Source organism: Apium graveolens, chromosome 9, assembly GCF_009905375.1.
Source record: "Apium graveolens cultivar Ventura chromosome 9, ASM990537v1, whole genome shotgun sequence".
Lineage (NCBI taxonomy): Eukaryota > Viridiplantae > Streptophyta > Magnoliopsida > Apiales > Apiaceae > Apium > Apium graveolens.
In genome coordinates, this window is record NC_133655.1 from 96,285,171 (window position 1) to 96,296,720 (window position 11,550).

An 11,550-nucleotide genomic window follows, 5' to 3' on the forward strand; every position below is an offset into this window, starting at 1 on the left:
CCCTATGGTTTAATATTTCTTCTTTTGAATATAGGTTTGAGCTAGGTGTTTAGTGTCCCTACCCCATTTGTTCTGTGCTGCTGGTTGGGAGCTTATTTCAATAGTCACATCCTTCTAGGAGGATGCAACTAGGGATGTGCTAATTTCCTTTTGTATCACTGTAGTCTTTTGGGAGACTGGAGTGTGGCTAGCTTGGGTTACACTGACCTCACCCTCCTTATCCTTGGGGCTTCTTTGATTTTCACCCCTTCCTTCACCTTTCTTACCAGCCTAAACACTCATCTCAGGTGCTTCAGTGGTTTTTACAACTGGTGTCTTTTGAGAGAAACTAGAGGTGTGTTTCTTTGATTTTGATTAGGAAACTTTTGGTTTAGTGGCTTGGGTAGGAGTCTATTTGGTTACTGTCACAGACTCTATAGCCACTGTTGAAGGTAAAGAAATTTGAGGTTGGGAAGAGATAGAGACAGAGGTGGTTACCTGACTTACCTAAGGTGCCTCAAATATTGGAAGATAATTGAGAGGCACCTCACTAATGAGGTTGTTCCTGATAAGGTCTACAAGCACCCTTTTCTCTTGAACTCAGCAATCTAACTTGTTATTTGAGTTCTTAATTTGTGAATCCTTAAAAACATTGTTAGCTAGCATCATAAAAAATCTTGCATAGTACACATTTCAAGGCCTCTTTTGAATATCCCCTAATTTATACCATATCTCTAGCATGACATATTTTCTAAAATTAAAGTACTTATCAAATAAGAGCATATAAAGCATGTTGAATAATGCAGAGGTGATAGCATCGAAATTTCTAATTTTAGCAGAAAATACTTTAATAAAAGCATCACACAAATAACTCCATTCTTTCCTAAGTCCTGTTCTTTTAATGCTACCTAGACTAGCAGTATCTAGAGCATAACCTATGGATTTATTCATGTTAATAACATCAGTGTTAGTGTGTGAAGTAACTGTGTTATTTTCATGAAATTTAAAGCAAGATTAAAACATATCAGAATTTACACAATAATTGTTACCTTTGAGAGTAAAGGTAATGGTCATGTCCTTCGAATCAAAGACAACAGTGGTCCAAATCTCCTCAATAACTTCACAATAGATAAATGGTGACTCGAGCCTAGAGTACTTGAGTTTGCAGTTGCTAATGAACTCCATCATTTTGTGATAGTCTTCATGATCAATAGTGTCACGCCTTCCAAACTCGGGTCAGAAGTTTGGGGGTCCACAACACACACCATATTTAATCCTATTTATGAATATAAGAATATATATATATATGCAATGACCCTACTTACCATATTCCACAGATCGACACAGTCTAAAGTATGTCCACAAGCCACAACCTTATTTATATTATAAACGTTCCAAATCCCAATTTATTTTATCTTACATTCGAAGTTTCAACTTTATTACAAACTATAAACACAACCAAGCCAAACATCCTCTGCTAGTCTATTCCAATTCAACCTGGATACCTAGCTCGCACACTTGTATGGGGATCCTCGCTACCACCGGTTTCCTTTTTCACTGGAAAAGAATATAAACAATTTTGCAAGAGTGAGCTAACTAGCTCAGCAAGTCACAAAGACAGTAACTGAGATTAACAATGATCAATTGAAATGATATAAGGAATCAAGTTTACTGATAAGCAATGATTAGAATTGGATATTCATTTTCCTTTTAAAAAACCAAGGTTAGGCTGCTGATCAGTTACGCATTAACCCCGAGCAAGGCTTCCAGCTTTGCTCTATATACTAGATCCAAGGCACACATTGGCCTACTTTGACCACGAATCTGGTCCGACCATGAATCTGGTCCATATTTGAAAACAATCCAATTCCAAAATAACAATCTAATAAATGTGTGGTATATATGTATTTGGGAAGTAGTATCGTATATGTGTGGTTTGTATTTAAGAATTCAACAATCAATAGTTTACAAGGAACAAGGTTTATGGCTCAAGATCAATAAGAATCAAGGTTAGGGTTGAGTACTTTAAAGTACTTACAATATAGACTAGGAATTTCTGGGAATCATTGTAATATAATCAAAAGAGTTTAAGAGTGTTCACAAGTATACTCCAAGAAAGTTCAGTGACACTTGCCTTATCGATTCGCTTTCACTTTACTAGCACTTATCAATTGATTCCCACTCACTGCCTACCTGCTTTTCCTTTCTATGTCTCTCTTCCTTTGTTAAACATCACATGTACTTATCAATACTACTTCTCATCATATTCTATTCGTTACAAGCTTCTAACTACCCTTTATTTTACCCAAATCCGACGTACAGATTAAAAGTTATAGTAGAAACAGTCAAACAATGCATAAATAATCATTTTATACAGCAATCAGGTAACATATAACACATAACATGTAAGATATTCAATCTAAATAATTTTCAAAGAAGATTCGGGGTCAAAATGATTTTCCAGGTATTTAATACGAATTTTTGAACATTTTTCGGAATTAAAATTGGACTCCGAATCATTTTATAATTAAATAATAGGGTTCGAACACCCGAATCTGGCTTTAAAATAATTTTATAATAATTATTGGACCTTAAAAATAATTTAAAATAATATTTTAAAGCTCAAAACTATTTTCCGGAATTTTTACATCAATTTTAAATAGTTAAATGTAATTATTAAATCAATTAAAATTAATTAATAATTAATTAAATTAATTAATCAAATAATATTAAATTAATCGATTAATTAAAATAATTAAAAACTAATTAAAATTAATTAATAAAATAATTTTGATTAATTATTAAATAAATAAGTAATTAAAATAATTTTCTAAATATAAAATAGTTAAATAACTGATTTTTCTGATTTTTAAAATAATAAAATATCATTTTTATAATAAAATTAAACAGGAATCCATTTTTTGTAAGTTTCTGAAATTTCAGGGACCAAAGCATAACTTTTGCAAAAAAAGGGACCATTCTGTAATTAGTTCGTCTTCTCCGACGACCGAGCGACGCCGGTGGCGGCAACACCGCCGGCCGCCGTCTACTCTTGCCCAGAATAAGCCGAAAAGCTGCATAATTGTAGAGTAATTTCCCAGGAGTCTAATTATGCAAATCAACTGTACAAACAACTCGTGGTTTGGCCGAAAAACTTCGCCAAAGTTTTCCGACGCCTCCACGGGCGTTTTTCCGGCGACATCGATACAGGCAGCTAGCACAACAATCGAATATGTTAATCGACTCAAAATTTCACGATCTACAGTCTTGTAACCTTCAAATCTACCCAGCATCAACGAATCAAAAGTTGCCAATTTTGATTAAGAACATTCAAACATTCAAACCCTAATTTATTAATTCGAAGATCAAACTCAAATTTAACCATGTTATTGAACTCTAAATTTAACATACAATATACCAAATTGACCAGGAAGAAATAATCTACACGATTATGCCATCAAATCATATCAAAAACATCAAGAAATAATCTACACGATTATGCCATTAAATCATATCAAAAACATCAAGAACAAAAATTCATAATTTAATCTATAATTAATTCGAACTAAAATAATTAAATCAGAAAAATACCTTGATTTCTGGGTAAAAACTGATGATTGATTATGATTCTATATTTCGAGAGCTTCATTTTGATATATCACACGCTTGAATCGGAGTTCGGTAACGCCTTCGTTCGTGCGTTTGATTCTCAGGAACATAGGGTTTTTCTCTGTATTTACTGTATTTTTACTGGTTGTAAATGAATAAACGAATAAAATGAAATAAGAAATATGCTATTTATATTTACGGAATATTGGTTCGTTCTGGATCGTTAAATTAGTTACTTAGCCATTAAGTAACTGCAAAAACGATCCGATTTAATACCTGTATTGGATAATTATCCCAATCGGGCTTTTATAAATCACTTTATACGAAAATAATGTAATATTATCCCGTCTTTCGAGAATACGGGTTTTGTTGATTCACCGAAATGATTATCGTATCAAAAATCTTGCGCCGGGCCGCGCACGGGTCAAATCGTAATCCGGATCGAAAAAGTCAAAACATGGAAAATGTCTGGAACGATCATATTAGGTTAGGAAGGTGTTTTCGAAAGAGTTTCGGGTTGTAAAAATGTAAAAACGGTTAAGGTTGAGCGATTTCTGGCTTTATAAAATAATTTATAATTATTTAGAAAATAATTAATAAATTCATAAATTAATATAAAATCATATAATACTCCAAAAATTACCAGAAAAATTCCTTAATTATCTATATTTTATTCTGGACATAATAAAATTAACACATTCACATTTGATCACATATATACATCTAAATATTATTATCATTCAGCATATAATTCACCAAAATTCATATAATGATTACATAAAAATTATTTACTGATAAAATAATTACAAGCGATATCCCGGATATTACATCCTCCCCCCTTAAAAGGATTCTGTCATCAGAATCTCCTAAGTAAACAAGTGAGGGTATTTTTCTGGCATATCACTTTCTAGTTCCCAGGTTGACTCTTCAATCCTTGGGTTTCTCCACAATACTCTTACTAACTTTACAACCTTATTTCTCAATATCTTTTCTCTCTTTTCTAGAATCTCTATCGGATTCTCTACATATGATAAATTTGCCTGAAGTTCTACCGGCTCATACTCAATTACATGCTTAGAATCTGAATTATATTTTTTAAGCACTGATACATGAAAAACATTATGAATATGCTCCATGTGTGGGGGTAACGCCAATTCGTAAGCTACCTTGCCAACATGTTTTAGAATTTCAAATGGTCTAACGTATCTAGGATTCAGCTTTCCTTTCTTTCCGAATCTAGTCAATCCTTTCCACGGTGACACTTTTAATAGTACTAGATCTCCGTTTTCAAATTCCATATCCTTTCGGGATTGATCTGCATACTTCCTTTAACGATCATGTGTTGCAATTAGCCTTTTCTGGATGACTTCCACAACCTCTTTTGTCTGCTACACCAATTCAGGTCCAAGAATTTTACGCTCTCCGACTTCGTCCCAATATACCGGTGATCGATATTTGCGTCCATAAAGAGCTTCATAGGGAGGCATTCCGATACTGGCATGATAACTGTTATTATAAGCAAACTCCACTAAGGGTAAATGCTCATCCCAATTGCCTTTGAAATCAATGGCACAAACACGTAACATATCTTCAATTGTTTGGATCGTTCTCTCGCTTTGGTCGTCTGTCTGAGGATGATATGTTGTACTCATGTTCAACCTGGTTCCCAAGCATTCTTGAAAACTTCTCCAAAATCTCGAATTGAATCGTGGATCTCGGTCAGATACAATAGACACAGGGGCTCCGTGACGAACTACTATTTCTTTCAAATACATGCAGACCAATTTATCCAGTGAAAATCTTTCATTGATAGGTAAGAAATGCGCTGATTTGGTTAGTTTGTCCACTATAACCCAAATAGCATCGTGGTTCGCTTTTGTCCTCGGTAAGCCAACTATAAAATCCATAGCAATGTGCTCCCACTTCCACTCTGGAATCTCTAGTCGCTGTAATAATCCACTCGGTCTCTAGTGCTCCGCCTTAACTCTTTGACACGTGTAACATTTGTTAACCCATTCCACAATTTCTCTCTTCATGTCTGGCCACCAATAATTTTCTTTTAAATCTCTGTACATCTTGGTACTTCCCGGATGAATGGAATACTTTGAATTGTGAGCTTCGTGTAGAATTTCATTCTTCAGTTCTGCCACTGGTGGTATCCAAATTCTGGATGAAAATCTAAGAATACCCTGATTGTCCTTTTGAGTGCATAGCTCTTCACCAACCAAATGATTGATATCCTGATCCATTACTTCCTCTTGGCATTTTCTTATTTTTTTTAGTAATTCTGGCTGAAACGTCATGCTATACATCTTTATTTCACTAGGCTTGCAAATTCTGACCTCCAATTCCAATTTCTGAAATTCCCTGTATAATTCTTCAGGTATCGTCAGCATGTTTAGTCTTTCCTTTCTGCTTAACGCATCTGCCACCACATTCGCTTTTCATGGATGATAGTTAATCGTGCAATCATAATCCTTGATCAACTCCAACCATCTTCTTTGTCTCATGTTGAGCTCCTTTTACGTGAATATGTACTTCAAACTTTTATGATCAGTATAAATTTCGCACTTTTCTCCATATAAGTAATGTCTCCAAATTTTCAAGGCGAATACTATTGCCGCTAGTTCCAAGTCATGAGTAGGATACTTCTGCTCATGAGGTTTCAGTTGTCTCGACACATATGCAATAACTTTATCATGCTACATCAAAACACAACCTAATCCCTTATGAGAAGCATCACTATAGATAACAAAATTCCCTTGATCATCTGGAAGTGACAAAACAGGTGCCGTAATCAATCTCTTCTTTAATTCTTGAAAACTTTTTTCACATTTCTCGTTCCATATAAACTTCTCACTCTTCCTGGTAAGCTTTGTCAAACGCGTCGCAATCTTCGAGAAATCTTGAACAAATCTTCGATAATATCCCGCCAATCCCAAGAAACTTCTCACCTCCGTTGGTGTTTTAGGCCTTTCCCAATTCATAATAGCTTCAATCTTTGCTGGGTCCACTTTGATTCCTTCATTACTTACTACGTGTCCTAAAAATTGGACTTCTTGTAACCAAAATTCACACTTTGAAAACTTTGCATACAACTTCTTCTTCCTCAAAATCTCCAAAGCTGTCCTTAGATGTTCCACGTGATCTTCCGTTGACTTAGAGTAGATCAAAATATCAGCGATAAACACAATTACAAACTTGTCTAAATACTCCTTGAAAATTCTGTTCATCAAGTCCATAAATGCTGCTGGGGCATTGGTCAATCTAAAAGACATCACTAAGAATTCATAATGATCGTACCTTGTTGTGAACGCTGTCTTTGGTATATCTTCAGGTTTAATTTTCAATTGGTGATATCCGGATCTCAAATCAATCTTAGAGAAGTACTTGGCTCCTTTCACCTGGTCAAACAAATCATCGATTCATGGTAATGGATACTTGTTCTTGATCGTAAGCTTATTAAGTTCTCGATAGTCAATGCATAGCCTCATGCTTCCATGGGGATACACTGGGTCAAATCACTCATTTTTCTAATAATTCTTGCAATTACTTTTCTAGATCCTTCATTTCAACTGGTGCCATTCTGTATGGGGCCTTCGATACTGGTTCCGTTCCAGGTGCTAAGTTGATTGCAAACTCAATTTCCCTATCCGGAGGAAGTCCTGGTAGTTCGTCTGGAAATACGTCTGGGAATTCATTTACAACAGGAATATCTTCCAGTTTTGTTGGCTCCTGACTTTTGTCTATCACGTAGGCAATGAAATGCTCGCATCCTTGTCGTAATAGTTTCTTAGCTTGAATCATCGTTAAGAACTTCTTCGCTTGTCTCTGGCCTCTAAACGTCACCGCTTTCTCGTCTGGTGTCTTCAATATTACTTTCTTATTACGACAGTCTATCTGAGCATCGTGCTTAGATAGCCAATCCATTCTTAAAATAACGTCAAACTCTCCTAACTTAAATGGTATCAAGTCAACATCAAACTTATGGCCAGTAATCTCAAATTTTACAGTTCTTACACACTTGGTTAACATATACACGCTCCTGATTTGCTAATTCTATCATCATAATCTCACTTAACAATTCAACCGGATAATTTAACTTATCAACAACACCTTGAGAAATAAATGATCGAGTTGCTCCTGAATCTACTAGCACTTTAGCACATAAGGAGTTCACAGTAAGCGTACCTGCCACAACATCAGTATCCACGATAGCATCCTTCACAGACATATCATAAACTCTAGCTCTGGGAGGTTCATTCACTGTTGGAGTAGCTCCCATGATTCGCAGTGTATTATTGACTGGAACTGGTGCCTTGCAATCCCTTGCCATGTGTCCTGGCTTTCCGCACTTGAAACAGGTACACCCAATTGCTAGAACTTTTCCTGCTTGATTCCTGGTAGGCTGATCCCTGTTAGCTGGTTCTCTGGCTGGCTGGTTATGACACTCCCTTGAATAGTGCCCCCTCTGGTTGCATCTGTAGCAGACCAAATTCAACTTGTTACAGACTCCTCCATGCTTCATTCCACAGACTTGACAATCTGGTAGAGCTGGCCTCTGCTGGGTTGGTTGGTTCCCCATGGCTGGGCGGTTACCTTGGCCTCCATTGCCTGTATTCTGTCTGTTAAAATTTCTTCCGGGCTGGAACTTGCCGTTCCTCTGATTAAAATTTGGAAACTTCCCTGCTTGAGACTCTCCTCCATTCCCTTCAAACTTCCTCTTCTTACCTTCCTTTTCTTTCTGGGACATTTCACTTTCTGTCTTCACAATCATAGCTCTCTGCACAGCTCCCGCATACGTGTCTAATTCAAATATGGACACCTTCTCTCGTATCCATGGCTTGAGTCCTTACTGAAACCTTTTAGCCTTCTTCCTATCAGTGTCCACATAGGATGGCACAAACTTGGACAACTCCTCAAACTTGCTTTTGTAATCTGTCACTGACATACTCCCCTGCTTTAACTACAGAAATTTCAATTCCATTTGGTCCTGGAAAAAATGAGGAATATACTTCTCGAGAAACAACTCCTTGAATCTCTCCCACGCAACATCATCAGTACCTTCCAACACTTTAATAGTTTTCCACCAGTAGGTGGCTTCATTCTTCAGATAGTAACTTGCAAAATTTAGTCTTTTGCTCCTCTTTCACCTTGACTAAGGAAAAGGCCTTCTCAATCTCCTTCAACCAGACCCTTTCCTCAATCGGATCTGCCGAACCCTTAAACTCTGGGGGATTCACCGCCTGAAAAATTTTAAAGGTCACCTGAGGGTTAGTCTGCCTCTGCTGTTGTTGAGTCAGGTGAACAGTCTGTTGGGTCAATATCTGAAGAATCTGGGCTACACCTGGGTCTATAGGACCTGGGTTCATATTCTGGTTATCGTTGTCTTGGGTATTGTTGTTGTTGTTGGTTTTTTCGCTTTGGTTGGTAGCACGGTTGTTTTTTCTAGGAGGCATTTTCTGTAAAGAATCAAACAACTTATTTAGCCTTTAAATCAAATCCTTTTTTTCTCTGAAAAGATTTTTGTAAAATATAAACATCTTCTTTTTGAAAACATTTTCAATAATTGAACTAAGTAAATTGCATTCTTCTTTACAGAATGTAAACAGTTAAGGGAAAAAGGGTACATGTTATCACAAGAGTTCATAACTGGTATAGTAAGATAAAACAAGTATAATAAAGTATTGACAATGCTGAAAAAGGAAAGATATTGGTCTATATCAAGGTTTGGTGGTACAAGCACGAAACATTTTATTGAAGGCACAAGTACAACAGGTCTATCCATTAATCATCAAGTCTTATTTATTTATATTCCCACCAGAAGTCTGATCTTACATATCCCACGTTATTATACACATATAAGCTGTTACATCATCTCCGTCGTCTAGTTCCAAGTACTCTCCGGGTCACCTGAATCTCATTCCGAAATTCCCTCACATTCCTTTCGACATCTATAGTCCTGAAAATGTGTTGAAATCCTCGAATTCATGCCAACAGGGCTTCTCATTCCAAAAGGAGAACCTCATACTAGAGATTACTGAAGAAATTCATTATCATAAAATACGAAATGAAATTTCAAAATCAAAGAAATTGAATGAGAAGGAATAGTGAAGAAGATGTAGATATGACTGAGAGCAACCATACAAGTACATAAGATGGCCAGTCTTAGTACCGTATAGTTCACAACACATAATTTGGTGGCGTCCCTCCAAACCCTTTTGTCACACAGAAAAATAGTCAACGCATATGCATTATTTGCCCTCAACCGTCCGATAGAATCACCGAGAAAAGAAACAATGTTCAGATCGAAAAATTCTCAAGTAGGGAATGAGAGAATATGATTTATAATGGGATCAACAAAATCTTAAGACACGCCCGCAGCCGAATGTCCAATAGAATCAGAATCAACAGGTGGAGGTCCTTGAATAGGTAATCTTACGCTTAAAGGTAGAATAGTTTTCATTGGTGCATCAGTCGCAACAGGTATTATGACTGACACCGGCGGAAGAGCAGGACGTGGATCAGATGATGATCCTCCGACGAAAGGCTCCAAATAATCAGATGATATCGAAATAAGGAATCTACCATCACTGCTATCCGAAAATCACGTTGCTAAATAAGAATCTCGAATCTCGGCACGAATCATACTAAAACCTATTATTTAGTCGTATTCAACTTTTTGACGCTCTATTTCTTTATTTCCTAATACTAATCTTAACCCTCTACCCCTTCCCAATAATCTAGGCTTGTGGTAGTGACATTAAACCGTAGCTTTGATGCCAAACTGTCACGCCCTCCAAACCCGGGTCAGAAGTTTGGGGGTCCACAACACATACCATATTTAATCCCGTTTATGAATATAAGAATATATATATATGCAATGACCCTACTTACCATATTCCATGGATCAACACAGTCTAAAGAATGTCCACAAGCCACAACCTTATTTATATTACAAACGTTCCAAATCCCAGTTTATTTTATCTTACATTCGAAGTTTCAACTTTATTACAAACTATAAACACAAATAAGCCACACATCCTCTGCTAGTCTATTCCAATTCAACCTGGATACCTAGCTCGCACACTTGTCTGGGGATCCTTGCTACCACCAGTTTCCTTTTTCACTGGAAAAGAATATAAACAGTTTTGCAAGAGTGAGCTAACTAGCTCAGCAAGTCACAAAGAAAGTAACTGAGATTAACAATGATCAATTGAAATGATATAAGGAATCAAGTTTCTTGATAAGCAATGATTAGAATTGGATATTCATTTTCCTTTTTAAAAACCAAGGTTAGGCTACTGATGAGTCATGCACTAACCCCGAGCAAGGCTTCCAGCTTTGCTCTATATACTGGATCCAAGGCACACATTGGCCTACTTTGACCACGAATCTGGTCCATATTTGAAAATAATCCAATTCCAAAATAACAATCTGATAAAGAATGTGTATTAATAATTGAATCATAAAGAATCTTTTTCTCGAAGTGTAAGGTGATTCAAGATTTCCAAGTAGGTATAATAATGGGATCATAAGAATTGGCTTTTAATCAAAGGAGGAATCAAAAGTAGAAGACCCAAGGTTCAAGGGTTACGAGGAGTGGTCTTCTTGTTAAACAAAGAAAAAGGGTTGGTATATCAAGCAATTCAGTACTAGGAATCAATGTGTGGTATATATGTATTTGGGAAGTAGTATCGTATAGGTGTGGTTTGTATTTAAGAATTCAACAATCAATAGTTTACAAGGAACAAGGTTTATGGCTCAAAATCAATAAGAATCAAGGTTAGGGTTGAGTAATTTAAAGTACTTACAATATAGACTAGGAATTTCTGGGAATCATTGTAATATAATTAAAAGAGTTTAAGAGTGTTCACAAGTATACTACAAGAAAGTTCAGGGACACTTGCCTTATCGATTCGCTTTCACTTTACTAGCACTTATCAATTAATTCCCACTCAC